Genomic DNA, 26,828 nt, shown 5'->3' on the forward strand with positions numbered 1-26,828 from the left:
GACGCTCTCATCGGGACTTGCACATCCCCCTTCCTTTCATGTCCAGAGACATTCTGGAGACTTTGCGACATTTCGGGGATGCCGTCGGGTACCAGGAGAGGACGGACGCCTTCCCCCTGCCTGGCAAGAGCACTCCAAGCCCAGCAGCCTTCCGCCAGACATTCCCTTGAGAACTTCCATCTTGGGGGGGCTCTGCCTGACCCTGCTCACCCGGGTATGAGCACTCCTAGCCCTGCAGCCTTCCACCAGATGCTCCCTTGGGGACTTCTGTTCCACTGGAGGGGGCACGATCCGGACCCTCCCACCCAGGAGGGAGCGCTCCCTGCCCAGCCACTTTCCACCTCTATCTCCCTTCCAGATTTCCATCCCAGAGGGGGGTCATAGTCCGGACCCCCTCACCCAGGTGGCAGCTCTCCCAGTCCAGCCATTTTTCACCTCTCACTCCCTTAAGGACTTCCATCGGGAAGGACCTCCTCATGGCTTCCACTTCTACCCAAGCGGGAGAGCTCTTTTCCTGAGTTCCATAACTCCTGGATGCTGCCAAATCATAATGTGTCAACCCTGCCCTTGCAGCCTCTCAGGGGAGCTTCCCTCTGATCCTTTCCAGCCTCGTGGAACTCTGCTGAGCCACAAGGCCTCAGCCAGACCCTCGTCCAGATTTCTGTGATGCCGGTTCTGCCCATTGCCCTTCACCTAGGGCTTTCAGACTCACACAGGATATGGTGCCAGGTCCCGGCATCTCGGCCCATTTTGTCTCACTCCTCCATTTTACTCCTTTGTGGTACCAGGCGCCGAAAAACATGCTTCGAGCCTACTGGCACATGCCCCCTTGCCTCTTGAGTGGTGCCGTTCTGAGGGCGGCATCCCTGCAATGTCAGGTGAGGGACAGGAGGCTGACCCGGCACCTGCGGACGGTCCTGGGTGTGAGACACCACAGCGACCTTATCTCTGCACCCCTGGGGCTCGGAGGGCAGGATCACAGACCTGGCTTCTGGGGGCGGCCCTCGGCACGCCAACTCTGGCGGCCGACTCACCCAGACAGACCCGGGTGCGGGAAGCCACGGCGGCCATATCTCCACACCCCCAGCACCAGGAAGACGGGATCCTGGATAGACCTGCCCTCTCCCGGTAACTACACACCCGCCACCGGGTTGCCCCTCCGGGTTCGACCCTTAAGCCCAAGTATGCACTCCTCAACATGGGTTCCGGCTATCCGGATGGAAGCGCCAGAGGGTGCAGAGCGAGGGATGCGACCAGGGATCTCCTCCCACATGTGACGCTCCTCTACCAGGTCGCGCACAGAGCCCGCTCCCTCGATCACCCCACCAGACCCCGCACCCACTGCCGAAGGGCAAAGTCCCGCCAATGATCTGGACATTAGCAGAGGGGGGCAGCATGTAGGGCGAGCCGGCCGAGGAAGGGACCCCCCCCCTCCCCGCACGGATGTAGAGCTCACTTGCGATAGAAGCTTGGCTCGAAGGCTAACTTTCAATAGATCGCAGTTTTTTGCTGCTCTGCTATGTACGAAACCCTGACCCAGAATCAGGTCTATGAATGATTTAGCACCCGGTTCCCCATGAATGTGCGGTGTACTGCTGGAGAGAGGCGGCCCCCTTCCATCCGCGTTCTGACCTGGTGACAAGTGGTGCTCCTCACAGACCTTTTGGCCGGCTATCCCTGGCCATCCGGAGATCTGCCGTGCTGCTGTATCATTACGTTTAGGCAGGATTCTGACTTAGAGGGGTTCAGTCATAATCTCACAGATGGTAGCTTCGCACCATTGGTTCCTCAGCCAAGCACATACACCAAATGTCTGTACCTGCGGTTCCTCTCGTACTGAGCAGGATTACTATCATAACAACACATCATCAGTAGGGTAAAACCTGTCTCACGATGGTCTAAACCCAGCTCACGTTCCCTATTAGCAGGTGAACAATCCAACGCTTGGTAAATTCTGCTTCAAGATGATGGGAAGAACCGACATTGAAGGATCAAAAAGCAACTTTGCTATGAACGCTTGGCCGCCACAGGCCAGTTATCCCTGTGGTAACATTTTTGACACATTCTGCTTAAAACCCAAAAAGCCAGAAGGATCGTGAGGCCCCGCTTTCACGGTCTGTATTCATACTGAAAATCAAGATCAAGCGAGCTTTTGTCCTTCTGCTCCATGGAAGGGATTCTCTCCTCCCTGAGCTCACCTTAGGACACCTGCATTACTCTTTGACAGGTGCACCGACCCAGTCAAACTCCCCACCTGACACTGTCCATGGAGCAGGTCGCGCCCGGGCACTTGGCACCAGAATCAAGAGCCCCAGTGGGGTTCACCCACCCCACCTCACCGGGTAAGTGAAAAAATGACGAGTAGTGGTATTTCACCAGCAGCCAAGGCCTCCCACTTATTCTACACCTCTCATGTCTCTTCACAGTGCCAGAGTAGTCAAGCTCAATGGGGTTTTCTTTCCCTGCTGATTCTGCCAAGCCCATTCCCTTGGCTGTGGTCTTGCTAGATAGTAGTTAGTGACAGTGGGAATCTTGTTAATCCATTCATGCACATCACTAATGAGATGACAAGCCATTTGGCTACCTTAAGAGAGTCATAGTTACTCCCGCTGTCTCCCAAAGTTGCCGCCGGCCCCCCCAGGAGGGGGGGGAGTGCAGCGAGGGGGTGACGCCTCATCCAACTGTGGCACGTGCCCAGCCCCGCTTCACGCCCAAGCCCGACCGACAGCCCTTAGAACCAATCCTTATCCTGAAGTTACGGATCTGGCTTGCCGACTTCCCTTACCTACATTATTCTAACATGCCAGAGGCTGTTCACCTTGGAGACCTGCTGTGGATATGGGTACAGCCCGGTGGGAGACTTGCACCCACTCTCCTGGAATTTCAAGGGCTGGCGAGAGTTCACCTAATGCCGCTGAAACCATGACTTTCCAGGGTGTGGGCCCCTCTCTCAGGGTGAACCAATTCCAGGGCACCCTGCCCTTTGCAAAGAAAAGAGAACTCTTCCAGGGGCCCCCGCTGGCTTCTCCGGGATCATTTGCGTCACCGCACTGGACACCGCGAAGCACCCATCTCCGCCACTCTGGATTCTGGGATCTGAACCTGACTCCCTTTTGATCTGCCGAGGGTGACAGAGGTCATGGCCTGTCACTTCGGAACGGCGGTCGCTTTCTCTCAGGACAGACTGACCCATGTTCAACTGCTGTTCTCATGTAACCCTTCTCCACTTTGGCCATCAAAGCTTTCATTTGAATATTTGCTACTACCACCAAGATCTGCATCAGCGGCAGCTCCACCCTGTCCCTCGCCCTGGGCTTCAGTGGTACCGCAGCGGCCCTCCTCGTCATGGCGTAGCCCCCTCGGCTCCCAGCGCCGGCCAGGTATGGGCCCGACTCTCCAGCTCCATCCATTTTCAGGGCTAGTTGATTCAGCAGGTGAGTTGTTACACACTCCTTAGTGGATTCCGATTTCCTTGACCACCGTCCTGCTGTCTATTCTATATCAACCAACACCTTTTCTGGTGTCTGAGCATCGGCATCACACACCTTAACCCTGTGTTTGGTTCATCCCGCAGTGCCAGTTCTGCTTACCAAAAGTGGCCCACTGGGCGCTCGCATTCCACGTCCGGCTCCAAGCCAGTGAGTCGGGCTTCTTACCCATTTAAAGTTTGAGAATAGGTTGAGATTGATGTCCTTCAAGGATGCATCTGCAGTCATAACATATGGGTTGTCCTGCCTCAGGCAGCCCTTCGGTCGGCCGGATTCCAAAGTCTGGGTCTGGCCTCGGCTGATGTCGACTTTCCCCGATGTCAGAGCTTCTGGGGTATAAAGGCATCAGCCGACGCCATTTTCCTCAGTCTTTCTTGCCGCACGGTGCCCGAAGCAGAAGCTGTTCGCAAGTGCCGGTCGGTCAGATCCAGAGATTTCAGCTACCGAAGACTTGAAAAGCTAAGTACCCCGTTGGGGACTCTTTCTTGCCTCAGCCGATGTCAGACAAAGTAAATAATTGTTTAACTTGTGGGAAACAAATACCTCATAAGGATTTCCATTCTTACTGCCCTCCTTGCTTAGGCCCAGACCACGACGTATCAGCTTGTTTAGCCTGTGCCTCCTTCAACCGACGGACTCTTAGACGTCGGTCGGAGTTTGCAGAAGATTTTTTGGGATCTGTCTTTGCATATAAAATGCCGTCGGAGTCACCGACTACGCATTTGGCCAAAAAACGCAAGGAAAAGGACCGACACTCGCGACCCGCGGTTTCGGCTGAAACCACGGCTAGGCCTACCGTGAGTGTCTCAGTTTCGGCTGAAACCGAGCCCTCGGTTCTTACTACGACAGAAACCATACCTCCGACAACCGGGGCCAGAGAGGCCCGGCTGAGTCGACTTCAGAAATCCTACCGGCTAGCGCTCAAGATTTGTCCAACACCATTCCATTGGACATTTCTACACCTGCACGTGGGGCAGCTAGGCCCCCAGCTTCTATGTCTATTAAGGCCTTTTCCAGGGCTAAAGCTGCCAAACTTTCAAAAGCTTTACCTGCCAAACCTACTTCTCAGAGGCCTTCCTCAAGTTCTCAGATTCTCAGTCTTGCTGAGGACCTTATCTCCTTGATTAGGGGTTCCCAACCTCACCCAGACAGGGCCTCCCAACCTCCACCAGACAAAAGGCCTAGGACTGAACCCTCTGAACCTGTCTCCTCTGATTACTCCACGGATGGATCTGATTTGTCAGACCATCAAGAAGGGGCCTATTCTCCTTATGAGGATTCAGATGCTGAAGATTCTATCCCTTCGGCCTCCCCTCCTGAAGAATTTTCCTTTGGGGGAGACCTTGCACTCTGAGGGAACACTTTCAATGGCAGGGTCAGGATTTTTCTGATTCTAGAAAAAGACTAAGGACTTTCTTACATTTGCCCCAGCATAGGCCCTTAGCCATACCACCAGTGCTAACTGTAATTGATGATGTGTATAATGATGTTAGTTCTGCACCTGATTCTCTTCCTCCGGCCCCTGCCAAACCTGACAGATACTACAGGGTCCCGGATTCTCACTTCCACCTGTATAAAGCCCATGCTGCAGATCCAGAAACTATTTCACAGGGCCCAAAAGGTGTTGCAGCTGCCACTGCCAAAAATCCCCTACCCTCTGAAAGAGAGTCTAGAGCATTAGAGAGATGGGGTGTAAAAAGGTTTATACATCTGCTACTCTTTCTGCCAGGGCATTAAACTGTCAATTCCATATAATACAGTACCAAGAATATTTGTTAGATCAGCTGAATAAGAAGCTTTCTTCTCCTGAACCTTTAGACCATAAATCCCTTCAGGATTTGGTACACAACTCTCAGCAGGTCAGTAATCATTTCTTAAAATGTGGCTATGATGCACTGGAGGCTTCATTTAGATCAGCTATGACTGGGGCAGTAATTCGTAGGCATGCCCGGCTAAAAGAGCAATCCCTGCCAGACCATGTCAAGGCTAAGCTCCTAGATGCTCCAATGGAGAAAAAAAGTTTATTTGGCTCCCCTGCACAGGAGATTCTAAAGAAAGTGGAAGAAAAAGCAAAATCTGTGCAAACAGTAAAGGAATTTCTACAGGTCCAACCTCCGAGGTTCAGCAGAAACTGGCCTTCCAAGAATTGGTCCTTTCCAGACACCTCCAGAGCACAAAGGGGCAGGAATAGATGCCCTCAAGGCAGAGGTCAATCAAAGGGTGCCTATAGGGGCCGTCAGTGGCAGCCTACCAACCAGAGGAGTAGTGCCACAGGTGCAACTACAACCACTAGCACAGGACAGACACAATGACTTGACTCTGATTTCGCCTACCAGGGAACAACTGGAAGCTCCCTTGGGCAGAAAGCTGGCTTTATTCTCAAAAAACTGGCATTGCATTACAAAGGACACATGGACATTGCAAACAATAGACAAAGGATACAGGTTTCACTTCCACACTTTACCAAAAAGGAGCGGAATGCCAAACCTACCACCAAATCAGAAGCCAGAGGCTTTAAGACAAATCAAAAATTTACTTCAGATGAAAGCGATAGAAAGGGTACCATCTATGGAACAAGGCCAAGGATTTTACTCCAGACTATTCCTTGTACCAAGAAAAGAAAACCAATGGAGGCCTATTCTCGACTTGTCCGCACTGAACACATACCTCATTGTACAAAAATTCAAAATGCTGACCCTACAGCAACTTCTTCCCATGTTGGGCAAGGAGTCTTGGCTGGTGACTTTAGATCTCAAGGAGGCATACCTGCACGTCCCTATCCGACCAGATTGCAGAAGACACCTCAGATTTCTTGCAGGATCAGAGCATTATCAATTCTCAGCATTGCCCTTTGGCTTATCTACTGCGCCCAGAGTATTCACGAAATGCCTGGCATCAGTAATTGCACATTGCAGACTTCAGGGAATTCAAATCTACCCATACCTGGACGACTGCCTAATACAAGTGGACAACAAGACAAAATTGATAAAGGATTTGGCCTATGTCATACACCTGCTACAGGCCTTGGGATACACAGTCAACATCCAAAAGCAAGACTAGTGCCATCCCAAAGGATAACCTTTTTGGGTGCGGATCTGGACACATTAACTCAGATGGCTTTTCTCACAGAAGAAAAACAAAAACAACTTCCAGATTATTTCATGACTTTGACAAGACAAACTCAGCTTACTGGGCCAAAAGAAAGACCTTGGGCAGAGTCTCCTGTTTCGCGGATAAATGTCGATTTTTGTACATGAATAAATGAATAAAGGTAGATTGTTGTACGGTGCGGGTAAATAAGGCATCCCCTGATAGTAAGCCCTAATGCGTGTTTCGGCGGGGGAAAGAGTATAAGACCTGGTCTTATTTTTGGGGAAATACGGTACGAGTGGCGGGACGTCACCCAGGGATGGGACCCAGACTCTGATGGGACACCCTATTGTCTTTAACTCCTGGAGGCTGCCAAACCACGCCTTGCCCCCACGCCCTCAGAGCCTCCCAGGGGGACCTCCCTCTGATCTGGCCGCCCTCACTGAACTTCCCTCAGCAACTGAGGGGCAGGCCCGCTCTCATCGGGACTTCCGAGCCCCCTCCTTTCCGGTCCAGAGCACTACAGTCCCCATCTCCCGCATATCCCCTGCAGGCTGCCAAGCCGTGCCATGTCCCCATGCACTCAGAGCCTCTCAGGAGGACCTCCCTCCGATCCAGGCTGCCCTCATGGAACTCCCCTCTGCTGCTGAGGGGCAGGGACGCTGTCATTGGGACTTGCACATCCCCCTTCCTTTCATGTCCAGAGACATTCTGGAGACTTTTTGGGGATGCCGTCGGGTACCAGGAGAGGTTGGACGCCTTCCCCCTGCCTGGCAAGAGCACTCCAGGCCCAGCAGCCTTCTGCCAGACATTCCCTTGAGAACTTCCATCTTGGGGGGCTCTGCCTGACCCCGCTCACCCGGGCAGGAGCACTCCTAGCCCTGCAGCCTTCCACCAGATGCTCCCTTGGGGACTTCCGTTCCACTGGAGGGGGCATGATCCGGACCCTCCCACCCAGGAGATTGCGCTCCCTGCCCAGCCACTTTCCACCTCTATCTCCCTTCCAGACTTCTATCCCAGAGGGGGGTTGTAGTCCGGACCCCCTCACCCAGGCGGCAGCTGTCCCAGCCCAGCCATTTTCCACCTCTCACTCCCTTAAGGACTTCCATCAGGAGGGACCTCCTCATGGCTTCCACTTCTACCCAAGCGGGAGAGCTCTTTTCCCGAGTTCCATAACTCCTGGATGCTGCCAAATCATAATGTGTCAACCCTGCCCTCGCAGCCTCTCAGGGGAGCTTCCCTCTGATCCTTTCCAGCCTCGTGGAACTCTGCTGAGCCACAAGGCCTCAGCCAGACCCTCGTCCAGATTTCTGTGATGCCGGTTCTGCCCATTGCCCTTCACCTAGGGCTTTCAGACTCACACAGGATATGGCCCCGGGTCCTGGCATCTTGGCCCATTTTGTCTTACTCCTCTGTTTCACTCCTTTGTGGTGCCAGGCGCCGACAAACATGCTTAGAGCCTACTGGCACATGCCCCCTTGCCTCTTGAGTGGTGCCGTTCTCAGGGCGGCATCCCTGCAGTGCCAGGTGAGGGACAGGAGGTTGACCCAGCATCTGCGGACGGTCCTGGGTGTGAGACGCCACAGCGACCTTATCTCCACACCCCTGGGGCTGGGAGGGCAGGATCACAGACCTGGCTTTTGAGGGCGGCCCTCGGCACGCCAACTCTGGCGGCCGACTCACCCAGACAGACCCGGGTGCGGGAAGCCACGGCGGCCATATCTCCACACCCCCAGCACCAGGAAGACTGGATCCTGGATAGACCTGCCCTCTCCCGGTAACTACACACCCGCCACTGGGTTGCCCCTCTGGGTTCGACCCTTAAGCCCAAGTATGCACTCCTCAACATGGGTTCCGGCTATCTGGATGGAGGCGCCAGAGGGTGCAGAGCGAGGGATGCGACCAGGGATCTACTCCCACATGGGACGCTTCTCTGCCAGGTTGCGCACAGAGCCCGCTCCCTTGATCCCCCCACCAGACCCCGCACCCACTGCCGAAGGGCAAAGTCCTGCCAATGATCTGGACATTAGCAGAGGGGGCAGCATGCAGGGCGAGCCGGCCGAGGAAGGGACCCCCTCCCCACACAGATGTAGAGCTCACCTGCGACAGAAGCTTGGCTCAAAGGCTAACTTTCAATAGATCGCAGTTTTTTGCTGCTCTGCTATGTACGAAACCCTGACCCAGAATCAGGTCTATGAATGATTTAGCACCCGGTTCCCCACGAATGTGCGGTGTGCTGCTGGAGAGAGGCGGCCCCCTTCCATCCGCGTTCTGACCTGGTGACAAGTGGCGCTCCTCACAGACCTTTTGGCCGGCTATCCCTGGCCATCCGGAGATCTGCGGTGCTGCTGTATCATTACGTTTAGGCAGGATTCTGACTTAGAGGTGTTCAGTCATAATCTCACAGATGGTAGCTTCGCACCATTGGTTCCTCAGTCAAGCACATACACCAAATGTCTGTACCTGCGGTTCCTCTCGTACTGAGTAGGATTACTATCACAACAACACATCATCAGTTAGGTAAAACCTGTCTCACGATGGTCTAAACCCAGCTCACGTTCCCTATTAGCAGGTGAGCAATCCAACGCTTGGTAAATTCTGCTTCAAGATGATAGGAAGATCCGACATTGAAGGATCAAAAAGCAACTTTGCTACGAACGCTTGGCCGCCACAGGCCAGTTATCCCTGTGGTAACATTTTTGACACATTCTGCTTAAAACCCAAAAAGCCAGAAGGATCGTGAGGCCCCGCTTTCACGGTCTGTATTCATACTGAAAATCAAGATCAAGCTAGCTTTTGCCCTTCTGCTCCATGGAAGGATTCTCTCCTGCCTGAGCTCGCCTTAGGACACCTGCGTTACTCTTTGACAGGTGCACCGACCCAGTCAAACTCCCCACCTGACACTGTCCATGGAGCAGGTCGCGCCCGGGCACTTGGCACCAGAATCAAGAGCCCCAGTGGGGTTCGCACACCCCGCCTCACCGGGTAAGTGAAAAAACGATAAGAGTAGTGGTATTTCACCAGCCGCCAAGGCCTCCCACTTATTCTACACCTCTCATGTCTCTTCACAGTGCCAGAGTAGAGTCAAGCTCAACGGGGTTTTCTTTCCCTGCTGATTCTGCCAAGCCCATTCCTTTGGCTGTGGTCTTGCTAGATAGTAGTTAGTGACAGTGGGAATCTTGTTAATCCATTCATGCACATCACTAATTAGATGACAAGCCATTTGGCTACCTTAAGAGAGTCATAGTTACTCCCGCTGTCTCCCAAAGTTGCCGCCGGCCCCCCCCAGGAGGGGGGGGGGAGTGCGGCGAGGGGGTGACGCCTCGTCCAACTGTGGCACGTGCCCAGCCCCGCTTCACGCCCAAGCCCGACCGACAGCCCTTAGAACCAATCCTTATCCTGAAGTTACGGATCTGGCTTGCCGACTTCCCTTACCTACATTATTCTAACATGCCAGAGGCTGTTCACCTTGGAGACCTGCTGTGGATATGGGTACAGCCCGGTGGGAGACTTACACCCACTCTCCCGGAATTTCAAGGGCCGGCGAGAATTCACCTAATGCCGCTGGAACCATGACTCTTTCCAGGGTGTGGGCCCCTCTCTCAGGGTGAACCAATTCCAGGGCACCCTGCCCTTTACAAAGAAAAGAGAACTCTTCCAGGGGCCCCTGCTGGCTTCTCCGGGATCATTTGCATCACCGCACTGGACACTGCGAGGCGCCCATCTCCGCCACTCTGGATTCTGGGATCTGAACCTGACTCCCTTTTGATCTGCCGAGGGTGACAGAGGTCATGACCCGTCGCTTCGGAACGGCGGTCGCTTTCTCTCAAGACTGACTGACCCATGTTCAACTGCTGTTCTCATGAAACCCTTCTCCACTTCGGCCATCAAAGCTTTCATTTGAATATTTGCTACTACCACCAAGATCTGCATCAGCGGCAGCTCCACCCTGTCCCTCGCCCTGGTCTTCAGTGGTACCGCAGCGGCCCTCCTCATCATGGCGTAGCCCCCTCAGCTCCCAGCGCCGGCCGGGTATGGGCCCGACTCTCCAGCTCCATCCATTTTCAGAGCTAGTTGATTCAGCAGGTGAGTTGTTACACACTCCTTAGTGGATTCCGACTTCCATGACCACCGTCCTGCTGTCTATTCTGTATCAACAATACCTTTTCTGGTTTCTGAGCATCAGCATCGCACACCTTAACCCTGTGTTTGGTTCATCCCGCAGCGCCAGTTCTGCTTACCAAAAGTGGCCCACTGGGCGCTCGCATTCCACGCCCGGCTCCAAGCCAGTGAGTCGGGCTTCTTACCCATTTAAAGTTTGAGAATAGGTTGAGATTGTTTTGGCCCCAAGTCCTCTAATCATTCGCTTTACCAGATAAAACTGTCTGCCGAGCACCAGCTATCCTGAGGGAAACTTTGGAGGGAACCAGCTACTAGATGGTTCGATTAGTCTTTCACCCCTATACCCAGGTCGGACAACCGATTTGCATGTCAGGATCACTACAGACTTCCACCAGAGTTTCTTCTGGCTTTGCCCTGGCCAGGCAGAGTTCACCATCTTTCGGGTCCCACCAGGTGCGCTCACGCTCCACCTCCCCAATGGGATGGGTGAGATGGGGCAGGGGGATTCCGCCTCAGCCGGCATACCCCGGCCCTCACTTTCATTGTGCCATGTGATCTCCTGCCCACCCTTGGACTCGTGCACCTGTTAGACACCTTGGTCCATGTTTCAAGACGGGACGGGTGGGTCACCGACATTACCTCGGACCCCGGGCACCCGAGGTGAGCCTGCCAGCTCGGCAGTGGGACGTGGTCCAGCCCAGTCGACAGTCCCACTGGGAGCTGGGGTCCCGGGCCCCCGCTACGAGGGTGGGTGTGGCAGCAGTCATCTCCCATGATCCCGGGGCACAGCGGGGGCTGATGCCGTGAACTGTAACACTCCCCAACAGGGAGGGGAGCCACCTTCCACGTGGCCTTCCCAGCAGACCCAGAGCTGGTCACTGCGCACCGACGTGGAGGAAGTACGCTTGACGGCGGCCGGCATGCCCGAGGACGGTCCACCACTCCAATGGAGGGGGAGGGAATCCGCCTCACCCCACCCGTTTACCTCTGAAAAGTTTCACGCCCTCTTGAACTCTGTCTTCAAAGTTTTTTTAACTTTCCCTTACGATACTTGTCCGCTATTGGTCTCCTACCGGTGTTTAGCCTTAGATGGCATTTACCACTGTCTTTGGGCTGCATTCGAAAACAAACTGACTTCGGGAAGACCTGATCCCGACGTACCAGGGGCCGCCACCAGCCTCACACCGTCCACAGGCTGAGCCTCGATCACAAGGACTTTGGCCCCCTGGTTGGCTCCAGGGGGACGGAATTCCGTATGCCACATTTCCCTGTGCCCATTGTCCGAGCAGGGATTTAGTGCTGGGCTCTTTCCTCTTCACTCACCGTTACTGAGGGAATCCTGGTTAGATGTTCTTCATGTTTCACTGTTGCAGTCATCATATTTGGGTTATCTGCTTGCAGTAGCCTTCAGTTGGCCTGATTATCAAAGTCTTGAGTCCTGCGTCGGTTGCTGTCGCATCTTCCATGACGTCAGGTAGTCAGGGGTATAAAGCATGCAGCCGACGCCATTACATCAGTCTTTTTTGCCGTGTGGTGCCTGAAGCAGAAGCAGTTCGCAAGTGCCAGTCGGCCGACTCCTGAAATTTTCATTTTCGAGTTTCAGATCCGAAGTCTTCAACTAAGCTAAGTACCCCATTGGGGAATCTTTTTCTTGCTCTAAACCGATGTCAGTAAAAGTTAACAGTTGTATTTCTTGTGGAAAGCAAATACCTCATAAAGATTTTATTTTGTACTGCATTCCTTGCTTAGGCCCAGACCACGACGTACCTCACTGTCAGTTTTGTGCCTTATTCAAACCTCATACTATTCATCGTCGGTTCATTTACACATCTAAATATTTTGGTACTCTGTTCAATTATCCAGGAATGGCTTTGGTAAGCCACCCGACTACCTCCAGACCGAAAAAATGCAAAGATAAAGACAGAGACAGACTGCATAGGTCCAAAGCTACCGACAATGCTTCTCCTAAGCTAGTCGCCAGTTCACCGGTACTCAGTGAGCCGCTTTCACAGCCCCGATACCCACTACTTCAGATTCGCAGGCCTTTACTGAGACTCATTCGGAGTCCAGTATGCCACGAGATGCTTCTTCAACTGTGGAACCTACGGATGTCTCTACCTTGGATGGGTCCAGAGCCGCTGTGCAGGCACTGGCTTCTGAGGGTGTATTCAGGCCTACTGACTTGCATATTAAACCGATGCCATTTTCTTCTTCAAGGCCTAAACCTCGATCCATGCCTAGAAAACCGATGCCCAGACCGCATGGTCAGGCCCTTATGCCTAAAAACAAATTATAAGAATGGCTGAAGACCTTATTACTCTAATCAGGGGAAGCCACCCTTCCCCCTCTAAGAGACCAAGGACTGATTTTCCTTTTGATTCTTCTGATCAGGATTCTGAAATTTCTGTTTTCTCTCATGACCAGGATTTGCCCTTATCTACCTATGAGGATTCTGATGCAGAGGACTCTATTCCCTCTGCTTCCCCTCCAGAGGGATTTCTCTTTTGGTGAAGCCTTGCATACCCTTAGGGAGCATTTTCACTGGGAAAGCCAGGATTGTTCTGACTCCAAAAAGAGGCTTAGGGAATTCTTACTCCTGCCTCAATACAGGCCTTTAGCTATGCCTCCTGTACTGGACATTGTAGATGATGCCTTCTTGAAATCTAGCCTGGCCCCTGAAGTCCTGCTCCCAGAAAACCTGATGGATATTACAGGGTACCTGACTCTCACAAGTTCCTCTTTAAAAATCCTACTGCGGATCCTTAGACAATTTCACAGGGGCCCAAGGGCATTAAGGCTACTACTGCCAAAAATCCTACCCCTTCTGATAGAGATTCCAGGGCACTGGATAGATAGAGTAAGAAGGTATACACCTATGCAACTTTGGCCATTAGGGCCTTAAACTGCCAGTTTCATATGTTAAAGTATCAGCAACATATTATTGGATTGCTTAAACAGAAAATGATGTTGATTCCTGACTGTGCTGAAAATAAAGATTTACAGGATTTAATGCATTCTGCTGAACAAGTTGGAAAACATACTTTGCAATGTGGTTTTGATTCATTGGAGGCATCTTGCAGGGCTGCTGTCACTGGGTCTGTACTTAGAAGGCATGCTTGGCTTAAGGAGCAATCTTTGCCAGATCATGTTAAAGCTAAATTACTGGATGCTCCCTTAAACCAGGACTACCTGTTTGGCAACAAAGCAGAGGAAGTACTTAAAAAGATGGAGGAAAAAGCTAAATCTATGCAAACTGTTAAAAGATTTCCTGCAAGTACAGCCTCCCAGATTTAGTAGGCACTGGCCCTCTAAGAATTGGTCCTTTCTTGTCTCTTCCAGGCCTTCTCAGTCCAAACCCAGGACCAGGAGAACACCCAGGCTTCAGTCCCAAGGTACTCACAGGCCTAAGCAGTGGGAGGCTCCCACTTCCATAGTAGGGAGTAGTAAGACTCCCCCGTATGGTAAACTGTCTCAACGACTTAACTTTAAACCTTCCAAACCTTGCTCAATTGACTGTTCCTTTAGGGGGAAAGATTGCCCTGCATGCAAAAAATTGGGAACTTATTACCCAGGACAAATGAGTTTTAAATTTAGTTTCCCAAGGATACAGAGACCTACCCCCAAATCAGTGGTCAGAGGCTCAAAAGCAAGTTGTCTCTCTTTTAAGCATCAAGGCTATTCAACCTGTCCCAGAAGAAGAATGGGGACAAGGCTTCTACTCAAGACTTTTCCTGGTACCCAGAAAAGACGATTCCTGGCATCCTATCCTGGACCTGTCTATCCTAAACACATTTTTGATAATCCCAAACTTCAAGATGCTAACTCTTCATCAGCTGCTTCCCATGCTAGGCAAAGATGCCTGGTTGGCAACACTGGATTTAAAGGAAGCCTACTTGCACATTCCAGTAAGGGAATCTTGCAGAAGATGCCTACACTTCAGAGTGGGCTACATGCACTATGAGTTCTCTGCACTGCCCTTTGGCTTATTTACTGTGCCCAGGGTATTCACAAAGTGCCTAGCTCCAGTCATTGCATTTTGCAGGCAAAGAAATGTTCAAATATACCCATACCTGGATAATTGTCTAATTCAGGCAACAAGCCAGGACATAGTATTAAATCATCTGGCATTTGTAAAGAAATTGCTAACTTCTCTGGGGTACACCATAAACGAAAATAAATCACATCTTGTACCCTGCCAACAAATTGTATTCCTGGGAGCAAGCTTGAATACAGCTATCCAGATGGCTTACCTTACACCAGAGAAACAAGTTAATTTGACAGCCTACTTCAAACTACTGGCCACAAAGACCCAGCTGTCTGCAAGGAAAATACTGCAAGCCCTGGGGTTCATGGCCACTTGCATTCTATTAATTCCATATGCAAGACTGCATATGAGGAAACTACAATGGTATCTAAAAAGCCTATGGTGTCAACATTCTCAGGATCTAGAATTAATGATTCCTATCATACCTTGTCTACAGATAGAGTTCCTTTGGTGGGCAGAGGCCTGCCACCAAAACAAGGGACTGCCATTCACTCTTCCCCCTGCCACCCAAACCCTAACAACAGACACATCAGACTATGCGTGGGGGGCTCACTTAGCAGGGCAGTGCATTCAGGGCAAATGTAACCCAAGTCAAATGCACCTGCATATCAATCAAAAAGAAATGTTAGCTGTACAGAATGCTCTGACAACCTTCAAGGACCACATTCTTCCAGGACAATTATTGATAAAGACGGACAACACCACTGTTGTGGTACATAAACAAGCAGGGGGGAACACACTCATACCCTCTCTGAAGACTAGCCATGGCTCTGTGGAACACAGCCTTGAGCTACCAAGTGCACCTACAGGCTCAATTCCTGCCAGGAAAGCTAAATACACTGGCAGACCTAAGCAGAAATCTATGACCCACACGAGTGGATATTAGAACCAAAAATATTCAACATGTTGAGAAACAAATTGGGGAGCTCAGAGATAGACGTGTTTGCCTCCCCCCAGAACTTCCAATTGGGCAAATTCTGTACAAGGACTCCCCACAAACAAGCTTGGAAAGTGGATGTCCTGTCCTTCACCTGGAAAAACCTATCCGTTTATTCCTTTCCCCCTCTGCCTCTCCTCTCCTAGGTACTACTAAAGATCAAACAGGACAAACCAAGGACAAAACTGATTGCAACAGACTGGCCACGCCAACACTGATGCCCTCTTTTGCACAGTGTCTCACTGCTGGCACCATGACACCTGCCTCAGACCCCTGCTCTGCTGTCCCAGCAGGAGGGTCAGATTCTGCACCCACAGCTTTAAACCCTGAACCTGGCAGCCTGGCTAATTACCTGATCTCTCCGTTACCATCCCTCAGCAAGTGATGGATGTTATTCTGGAGGCAAGGAGGCCTAGTACTAGAAAGTCCTATGCTGAGAAATGGAAAAGATTCTGCTGCTGGAGCCAAACTCAGGGGATGAGCACAGCAGTGCCCAATTTACTTCATATTCTTCAATACGTAACTGAGATGCTTCACAAGGGCCTTTCCTTTTCCTCCATCAAAATTAATGCCTCAGCCATTTCAGCTCATTACAGTACAGAGCCACCTCTCTTTTCTCATCCACTGCTGAAGCAATTCCTCAGAGGGGCCAAAAACTTAAGACCACCCAGGAGAGCCCCTACTCCAGCATGGGACCTTAACTTTGTATTGGAAAAGCTGACTTTACTCCCTTTGAGCCAGCTGCAAATGCTGAGTTGAAATTCCTTTCTTGGAAAACAGCCTTCCTACTACCCATCACTTCAGCAAGAAGGGTGTCTGAATTACAGACCATCATGGCAGTGGAGCCTTTCATCATCTTTCATGTGGACAGGGTGTCCCTCAGGACCAATCCAGCCATCATGCCAAAGGTGGTATCCAGTGTGGCCCTTAATCAGTCCATTCATTTGCCAACCTTCTTTTCTAATCCACAGAAAAAATGGGAACAAATACTGCACTCCTTGGATGTGCACAGACAACTTAGATTTTACTTGGACAGGACTAAGCTTCTCAGGAAATCTTAACAGCTGCTGGTTGCATTTGCAGCAGGGGCAGAGGGGAAGGCCATTTCAAAGCAAACAATTTTTAAGTGGATAGGCCATTGCATTCATTTCTGCTATAAGCACCATGGAAAACCTACCCCACAGGAGATAAGACCACATGGAACCAGGGCTGCATCTACCACTACAGCCTTTCTTAGAGGTGTCCCTACCAGGGACATCCTAGAAGCTGCTACCTGGATTTCTGTACATACCTTCACCAAGCATTACCACTTGCCATTTTTTTCTAAATCCAGAGCTGGCTTTGCCACTGCAGTCTTGCAGGACCTTATAGCTGGTCCTAAGGCTTCCCCCAACCTTAGCTTTGGGAATCTACCCAAATGTGATGACTGCAACAGTGAAACACAAAAGAACATAGTACAGTTGTGTGCACTTACCATAAATGTAGATGTTAGAGTGTATTCACTGTTGCAGTCCTAGTTACCCCCAACCCCCTGACTTCTATTGACTATACCGCTATTCTTTTTTACTATGCTTAAAAATTTTTGGTGTATTTGCATTTTTCTTGAAGTTGTAACCTTGTATATAATTGCTTCCCATTATGGAGGCACCTGACATCTGGGGCAAGAAAAACTGATGTAATGGTGTTGGCTGCATGCTTTATACCTCTGACTACCTGACGTCATGGAAGATGAGACAGCAACCGACGCAGGACCCAAGAGTTTGATAATCATGCCGACTAATGGCTACTGCAAGCAGGTATCCCAAATGTGATGACTGCAACAGTGAATACACTCGAACATCTACATTTATGGTAAATGTACACAACTGTTCTTTTCTTTTCCTCTGCTTAGTAATATGCTTAAATTCAGCAGGTCACCATGTCTGATCTGAGGTTGTGTTCTGAGCGTGGTCACTGGAGGGGGACAGCAGGGGCATCAGGGGCAGACAGACTACCCGTCCTCCCCTGGCCACCATGCATCCACTCCCCACTGCCAGATTCTGGGAGGTGGAGGAGGACAGCCGACACGGCCCCAGAGCAAGGGAACTGGGCAGGTGGGCTTTAGGCTCTGCCCCAGGAGGGCAGCCCGATGGCGGTACCACCGATAGCCTCCATGGGGCAGCCCGGATGCGCACACTCTCCCTCTGGTCCTCGGGCTTCCCAGCTCAGGGCAGCAGGGGACTCGTCTCCTCTATCCGTGTCTCTCCCTGGGTTGATAGGGGCCCATAGCAGGCTACCTCGACTCCCTGGCCGTGCCCTTGACAGGGGACTAGACAACTCCGGGGGTGATGGAAGACACAATGACCCTCAGGTGTAACCCCGGGAGTAAGCCAGGGCCACAAAGTGTGTTCAAAGTGTCGATGATCAATGTGCCCTTCAATTCACATTAGTTCTCGCAGCTAGCTGCGTTCTTCATCGAAGCACGAGCCGAGTGATCCACTGCTCAGTCATACAGTTTTCATTCGTAGGGGGCACCACTGTCTGCATGGCATCGCACGGCAAGACAAGCACGCGAGGTTTCACAGGTGTCATGGGCACCCAGACCGGGGTTACTGGCCCCGCACCGCAGGACAGCAGGGAGTCCTGCGGCGGCTAGCACGTGGCCATATAACTGACTTTCCGGGTCTTTGAACCGATGCCCCATGTGGAGTGGAGCATCCTCCACAGGTACCCACGACCAACAACGAGGGGAGAGGACTCCGGTGTGCCACCCCTGGGGGTGGCCCCACACAGCCAGAGGGGAGGCCACCACCCCCCCTGCTGAGATGGAACCCTCTTCCTCCCCCTACCGCATGGTGAGCCAGCCACCTCTTGGGTGCACAGTGGACCGTACTGCTGGGCGAGGTGCACCCTCCACCACGATCCCCTCATGGCAGCAGAGGAGCACCCCTACCTCCCACCGCATATACAGACCCCCTCCCTCCCACTGCCGGGAGGCAAGGGGGGACAGACACCAACTCTCCTCACATTCCCTCCCCCCGGGAGCCACGGGCTCAGTCCCGCTGGCCTCCACCAGGGCGCATGGAGCGATAAGAGTCAGAGAGAGACACAGAGAGAGGAATAGAGGGTCAGGGCAGCGAAGCGAAGAGAGGCCCTGATACCCGGGGACAGAGCCGTCCCAGGACCCTTGGCGTTAATGATCCTTCCACAGGTTCACCTACGGAAACCTTGTTACGACTTTTACTTCCTCTAAATAGTCAAGTTTGATCATCTTCTCAGTGCAGCGCCAGGGCTGTGACCGACTCCAGCAGGGCTGATCCTAGGACCTCACTAAACCATCCAGTTGGTAGTAGCAATGGGTGGTGTGTACAAAGGGCAGGGACTTAATCAGTGTGAGCTTATGACCCACATTTTCTGGGAATTCCTCATTTGTGGGGAGTAATTGCAATCTCCAGTCCCTATCACAAATGGGGTTCAGCGGATTACCCAGACCTGTCGGCCAAGGGTCGACACATGCTGATCCATTCAGTGTAGCACATGTGCAGCCCTGGACATTTAAGGGCATCACAGACCTGTTATTGCTCAGTCTCATGTGGCTGAAAGCCACTTGTCCCTCTAAAACGTTGGACAGATTGCACTGGGCTGCATAACTAGTTAGCATGGCGGAGTCTCGTTTTATTATTCGATTAACCAGACAAATCACTCCACCAACTAAGAATGACCACTCACCACGACCCACAGAATTGGGAAACAGCTATCAGTCTGTCAGTCCTAGCTATCAGTCTGTCAATCCTTTCCGTGTCTGAGCTGGGTGAGGTTTCCTGTGTTGAGTTAAATTAAGCCACAAGCTCCATTCCTGGTTGCCCTTTCCTCATTTCCTTTAAGTTTCAGCTTTGCAACCATACTCCCCCTGGAACCCAAAGACTTTGGTTTCCCAGAAGCTTCCCGGTGGGTCATGGGAATAACTCCGCCGGATCGCTAGTCAGCTTCGTTTATGGTCGGAACTACGATGATATCTGATCGTCTTTGAACCTCCAACTTTCATTCTTGATTAATGAAAACATTCTTTGCAAATGCTTTCGCTTTCATTCGTCTTGCACCAGTCCAAGAATTTCACCTCTAGTGGCACAATACGAATGCCCCCAGCCACCCCTCTTAATCATGGCCCCAATTCCAAAAACCAGTGAAATAGAACCGGAGTCCTATTCTGTTATTCCTAACTGAAGAATTCAGGTGACTGGCCTGTTTTAAACACTCTAATTTTTTCAAAGTAAATACTTCAGACCCCTGGGACACTCAGTTAAGAGCATCGAGGGAGTGCCGAGAGGCAAGGGCTGGGACAGGCAGTAGCTTACCTCAAGGCAGACCGTCAGCCTGATCTCAAGATGCAACTACAAGCTTTTTAACTGCAGCAACTTTAATATACGCTATTGGAGCTGGAATTACCATGGCTGCTGGCACCAGACTTGCCCTCCAGTAGATTCTTGTTAAAGGATTTAAAGTGTACTCATTCCAATTACAGGGCCTCAAAAGAGTCCTGTATTGTTATTTCTCCTCACTACCTCCCCGCGTTGGGAGTGGGAAATTTGCATGCCTGCTGCCTTCCTTGGATGTGGTAGCCATTTCTCAGGCTTCCTCTCCGGAATCGAACCCTGATTCCTCGTTACCCATGATCACCATGGTAGGCACAGATAGTACCATTGAAAGTTGATAGGACAGACATTCGAATGTCGCTTCGCCAGCATGAGGGTACGCGATTGGCCCAAGTTTATGTAGAGTCACCAAAGCTGCTGGGTTGAGACCTGGATTTGTTTTGGTCTGATAAATGCACGCATCCCCGGAGGTCAGCGCTCATCAGCATGTTTTAGCTCTAGAATTACCACATTTATCCAAGTAATGGAGCGCTCAAAGGAACCATAACCGATTTAATGAGCCATTTGCAGTTTCACTGTAGCGTCCATGTGCACCGAGACTTGCATGGCTTAATCTCTGAGGCAAGCATATGCTACTGGCAGGATCAACCAGATAGCACCTCAGCGGGCGGGCAGAGAGGAGGGGCTGGAGCCCACATCTCTGCCAACAGGAGGAGGTCCCTCTCCCCGCGAAGGGAGCACACCAGACTCACAGTCTGACAGAACACACGGTCATCCCTTAACTCCTGGAGGTTGCCAAATTGTGACAAATCACACGTGCCCGACAGGCGATCAGGGGAGCGAACTTGCATGGTGTGACCACCCCCGCGGAACTTCCGCCAGCCACAGAGGGTCAGGTACGCTCTCATACGAACTTCCAAGTCCACCTCCTTTCTGATCCAGGGCTACTCTGCGGACTTTGAGATTTTTCGAGAACACCTTTGAGAATGGAACGGGGTCGGATGCCTCTGCCTGGCCAGGAGCTCTCCTGGCCCGCAGGCCTCCATACAAAGGTCCCTTAAGGACTTCTATAATGGCTTACAACAACGGCTCTCCCCTTCGACCCTGCAGAGAGACCTCTTTACCTGGATGCTGCCCAAGGCTCGCCTCGAGGACCCTGCTACCTCCATGTCCCCTGCAGGCTGCCAAACATGCTGCATCCCCATGCCCTCGAAGCCTCACAGGGGGACCTCCTCCGATCCCGGCCAGCCCTGCGGATTTTCCCTCGGTTGCCGAGGGGCAAGCATGTTCTCATTGGGACTTCCGAGCCCCCCTTCTTTCTGGCACCACAGTCCTCATCTCTCGCATATCCCCTGCAGGTTGCCAAGCCATACTGTGTCCCCTTGCTCTCGGAGCCTCTCAGGGGGACCTCGCGGAACTCCCCTCAGCCGCAGAGGGGCAGGCATGCTCTCATCAGGATTTGCGAGCCCCTCTCTTTTCTGGTCCGGAGCACCACACTTCCCCATCTCCCACATATCCCCTGCAGGCTGCCAAGCCGTGCCTTGTCCCCATGCCCTCGGAGCCTCTCAGGGGGACCTCCCTCTGATCCCAGCCACCCTTGCTGAACTCCCTTCGGCCTGCAAGAGGCAGGCATGCCCTCATCAGGACTTCCACGTCCCCCTCCTTTCCGTTCCAGAGCCATTCTGGGGACTTCGCAACATTTCGGGGATGCTGTCGGGTACCGAGTGAGGTCGGACACCTTTCCCCTGCCTGGCAGTAGCTCTTCGGGCCTGCAGCTGTCCGCCAGATGCTCCGTTGAGGATGTCCGTCATGGGGGGCTCTGCCTAACCCTGCTCACATGGGCAGGAACACTCCTGGCCCCTCAGCCTTCCGCCAGATGCTCCCATGGAGACTTCCATCCCACTGGAGGGGTACAATCTGGGCACTCCAACCCAGGAGGGAGCGCGCTCTGCTCGGCTGCTTTCCACCTCTGTCCCACTTCTGGACTTCCATCCCGGAGGTGGCCGTGGTCCAGACCCCCTCACCCAGGCGGCAGCTCTCCCAGCCTGGCCATTTTCCGCCTCTCTCTCCCTTAAGGACTTCCATCAGGAGGCACCCCCTCATGGCTTCCACTTCTACCCAGGTAGGAGAGCTGTTTTCCCGGGTTACATAAGTCCTGGAGGCTGCCAAATCGTAATGTGTCAACCCTGCCCTCGGAGCCTATCAGGGGAGCTTCCCTCAGATCCTTCACAGTCTCGTGGAACTCTGCTGGGCCACGAGGCCTCAGCCAGACCCTCATACAGACTTCCATGACACTGGTTCTCCCCTTTGCCCTCCATCTAGGCTTTCAAACTCGCACAGGATATGGCCCTGGGTCCCGGCATCTTGGCCCATTTCATCTCGCTCCTCCGTCTCAGTCCTCAGCGGCATCAGGTGCCGAAGAGCATGCTTCACTTTGAGCCTTCTGGCACATGCCCCCTTGCCTCCTGAGTGGTGCCGTTCGCGGGGCGACATCCCTGCAGTGCTGGGTGAAGGACCGGAGGCTGACCCAGTGTCTGTGGATGGTCTCTGGTGTGAGACACTACAGTGGCTGTATCTCCGGGGGCTGGGAGGACAGGATCACAGACCTGGCTTCCGGTGGCGGCCCTTGGCACGCCCACGCTGTTGGCAGACTCCCCCAGCTGGACCCGTGTGCGAGATGCCACGGTGACCGTATCTCCACACCACTGGAGCCTGGGAGGACGGGATCGCAGACCTGGCTTCCGGGGGCAGTCCTCGGCATGCCCACACTGTTGGCTGACTCCCCAGGCCGGACTCAGCTGCAAGATGCCACAGGGGCCATATCTCCGCACCCCTGGGGCCTGGGAGGATGGGTTCGCAGGCGTCACTTCTGGGGGCAGCCATCTGTACGCCCGAGCTGTCAGCCAACTCCCATGGCCGGACCTGGGTGTGAGACACCACGGTGGTCGTATCTCCACATCCCTGGGGCCTGGGAGGACAGGATCACAGACCTGGCTTCGGGGGCAGAACTTGGCATGCCCGTACTATCGGCCAACTCCACCAGCTGGACATGGGTGCGAGACGCCATGGCAATTGTATCTCTGCACTCCTGGGATTTGGGAGGATGGGATCACATACGTGCCTTCCTGGGGCAGCACGCCCGCGCTGTCGGCCAACTCTCCCAGATGGATCTGGGTGTGAGACTCTATGGCAGTCTTATCTCTGCACCCCTGGGGCCTGGGAGGACAGGATCACAGACCTGGCTTCTGGGGTCAGCCCTCAGCATGCCCTCGCTGTTAACCACCTCCCCCAGCCGGACCCATATGCGAGACTCCAGCGACCGTATCCCCGCACCCCTGGGCCTGGGAGGACGGGATCACCGACCTGGCTTCCACGGGCGGCCCTCGGCACACCTGCGCTGTCAGCCAACTCTCCTGGCCACTGCCCCGACTCACCTCGGGGGACCCCGCCGCATCCATGTTCCCTGCAGGCTGCCAAACCGTGACGTATCACATGTGCCCTCGGAGCCTCTCCTTGTAGCTTCAGTCCAATCCCAGATGGCCTCACGGAACTCTTCCCCTCTACAGAGGGGCAGGCCTGCTCTCATTGGGACTTCCACGTCCCCCTCCATTCTGGTCCAGAGCACCACATTCTCCATCTCCCGCATATTCCCTGCAGGCTGCCAAACTGTGCTGTGTCCCCCTGCCCTCGGAGCCTCTCAGGGGGACCTCCCTCTGGATCCAGGCCACTCTTGTGAAGCTCCCCTCGGCCGCCAAGGGGCAGGCACATTCTCACTGGGACTTTTGAACCCCCCTTCTTTCCGGTCCAGAGCACCACAGTCCCCGTCTTTCCCATGTCCCATGCAGGCTACCAAACCATGCAGTGTCCCCGTGCCCTCGACCCTCTCAGGGGACTTCCGTTCGGTTGCGGCAGGCCTTGCAGAACTTCCCTCACCCGCCGAGGGTCAGGTCCACCCTCATCAAGACTTCCGTGTCCTCCTGTTCTCCCGTCCAGAATCACTCCGGGAGATTTTTTGGGGATGCAGTCAGGTGGGGTCGGACGCCTTCCCCCTGCCTGGCAGGAGCTCTCCAGGGCCTGCAGATGCCCACCGCTTGTTCCCTTATGGATGCCCATTGTGGGGGGGGCCTCTGCCTGACCCTGCTCACCCAGTGAGTAGCTCTCCAGGCCCTGCAGCTCTCTGCCCTGTGGTCCCTTGACTTCCATCATGGGGTCTCCACCTGACCCTGCTCACCTGGGTAGGAACACTCCTGGCCCTGCAGCCTTCCACCAGACGCTCCCTTGAGGGCTTCCATCCCACTGAGGGGCACAATCCAGACCCTCCCACCCAGGAGGGAGTGCTCCCTACCTGGCCACTTTCCATCTCCCTCCCCCCTCCAGACTTCCATCTCAGAAGGGGCTATGGTCTGGACGCCCTCTCCCAAGCGGCAGCTCTCGCAGCCCGGTCATTTTCCATCTCTCTCTTCCTTAAGGACTTCCATCGGGAGGGACCCCCTCATGGCTTCCACTTCTACACAGGCAGGAGAGCTTTTTTCCTGGGTTACATAACTCCTGGAGGTTGCCAAATCATAATGGTTCAACCCTGCCCTTGGAACCCCTCAGGGGAGCTTCCCATTGATCCTTCCCAGTGTCGTGGAACTCTGCTGGTCTGTGAGGCCTCAGCCAAACCCTCATCAGTACTTCTGTGTGCCCCTTCTCTCCCATTCAGAGCACCTCCTGGGACTTTCAGATATTTAGGGGACGCCGTCATAAGGACTTCCATCGGGAGGGACCCCCTCATGGCTTCCACTTCTACCCAGGCGGGAGAGCTCTTTTCTCGGGTTACGTACTGTATTTCTTTGTAAATAAGACCTAACCAGAGAATAAGGCCTACCATGGTTTCCCAGGTTGGTCATGATATAAGCCCTACCCCAAAAATAAGCCCCAGTTAAGATTGTCAACAACACACGACGGACGTGTTGAATTATAAAATAATATTATTGGCACCCAGTGACTGAGGTTTTCGTACTCTTCTCGCTATTTTCAGACCATTCGGACACCCAACTTTTTCTCTTTGCAGAAAGATGTAAGATTCTTTCCTTGGGAGTCCTCCATGATTCTTACTGTAACCCTAATCATCACTCACACTTGATGGGTGAGATCCGTGCCCCATAAACACTGGCAGGTGTACTTTGATCTGTCAAAGTACAGACAATGCGTGTAAAGCATACACACCTGATAACGAACGGCTGTGGTTGTGTCTTCTCTTATTAACTGTTGCCATTTTGTGTTGCCACTCCAGTCTCATAAGTCTTCAATTAACCCCACCAGACAAGATGAGTGCAAAAAGAAAGAGCTGTTCCGTCGAGTACAAGAAAGGAATTGTGGAGGGCTCCCAGGGAAAGAATCTGACGCCTTTCTGCAGAGAGAAGACGTTAGATCTCCGAATGGTCCGAAAATGGTGTGCAGCATACGATAACCTCAGTCAACAGGCCGATGAGGGAAATGCTAAGAAGTGCAAGTGTGGATCAGGTCGGCAACCATTATTTCCTGAGCTGGAAGACATCATCTGTGAGTGGATTGCTAACAGGAGAGCAAAGGCTTTGGTTGTGCGCAGGACTGATATTCAAGCATTTGCCCTTGCAATGGCACCACAGTTAGAAATATCCCCAGAAGAATTACAGTTAGAAGTATCCCCAGAAGAATTCAAAGCATCACAACATTGGCTGGATGGCTTCCTTCAGCGATATAAACTGTCTCTAAGAAGATCAACAACACTGTTCAAGCTGGAAGATACTGAAGATGTTCATCGTGTTACACTGCTGCAGTCATTATACTTGGGTTATCCTGCCATCAGGTGGTCCCGCAGTTGGCCAGAGTTCCAAAGTGGTCCGGCGTCGGTTGCTGATGCTTCTTCCCTGATGTCAGTGTGCCAGGGGTATATAAGATGCATCCGATGCTATTTTCTTCCGTCTTTCTTGCCGCGCGGTGCCTGAAGCAGAAGCAGTTCGCAAGTGCCGGTCGGCCGACTCCTGAGATTTTTTGAAGTCGAATTTCAGATCCAAAGTCTTCAATAAAGCTAAGTACCCCATTGGGGAAACTTTTTTCTTGCCTCAGACTGATGTGAGAAAAAGTTAATTATTGTATTTCTTGTGGGAAGCAAATACCTCATAAGGACTTCCACTCTTACTGTATTCCATGCCTAGGCCCTGATCACGTCACTAGTTGTCGGTTTTGTGCTAGATTTAACAAACGCACTATAAAAAGACGTTTTGATTTTGCTTTGCACTACTTTGGCGAAGGTTCAATTATACTATGCCGTCGGATCAACCGACAAACTCAATACCGAAAAAACGCAGACAAGGATAAAGACAGGCATCCGAGGTCCAAAACAGACGACGAAACCTCTTCTAGCCAGTTGCCGGTTCGCCGGTTCTCAGTAAGGCGCTTTCGCAGCCCCTGACACCCGCTACCTCAGAGCCACAGGCCGCTTCCAACTCCCACGTGGAGACATCTAGGCCTCTGGAAACTCAAAGTATTGGGCCTACGGAAAGTAATCCCTCAGATGGGTCCGGAGCCGCTGAGCAGGCATCAGCTTCTGAGGGTGTTTTCAGACCTTCACAACTTACCATTAAAACAACCAAGACAAAGGTACCATTAAAGACAAAGAAACAAGTACAGCATTCTCCTGGACAGTCCTCCATGCCTAAGAAACAGATGCTTAAAATGGCCAAAGACCTCATTACTCTAATCAGGGGTTCCCATCCCCCTCCTGAGAAAAGGCCTAGGTAGGATACAGACTATGATTCCTCTGATCA

At 52.6% G+C, this 26,828-nt stretch overlaps 1 non-coding gene and 1 pseudogene across 1 annotated transcript; both read right to left on the bottom strand.

Annotated features, from left to right (window-relative positions):
* Positions 1 to 8,683: 8,683 nt before the first annotated feature.
* On the bottom strand, positions 8,684 to 12,105 carry LOC122793876 (annotated as a pseudogene).
* A 5,917-nt stretch (positions 12,106 to 18,022) lies between these two features.
* On the bottom strand, positions 18,023 to 18,172 carry LOC122793891. The gene has a single exon (XR_006363597.1). It is a non-coding gene; the product is annotated as a 5.8S ribosomal RNA (ribosomal RNA).
* Positions 18,173 to 26,828: the final 8,656 nt, after the last annotated feature.

This window comes from Protopterus annectens, chromosome 2.part0, assembly GCF_019279795.1.
Source record: "Protopterus annectens isolate FY-2018-M chromosome 2.part0, PAN1.0, whole genome shotgun sequence".
NCBI classification, from domain to species: Eukaryota; Metazoa; Chordata; order Ceratodontiformes; family Protopteridae; genus Protopterus; species Protopterus annectens.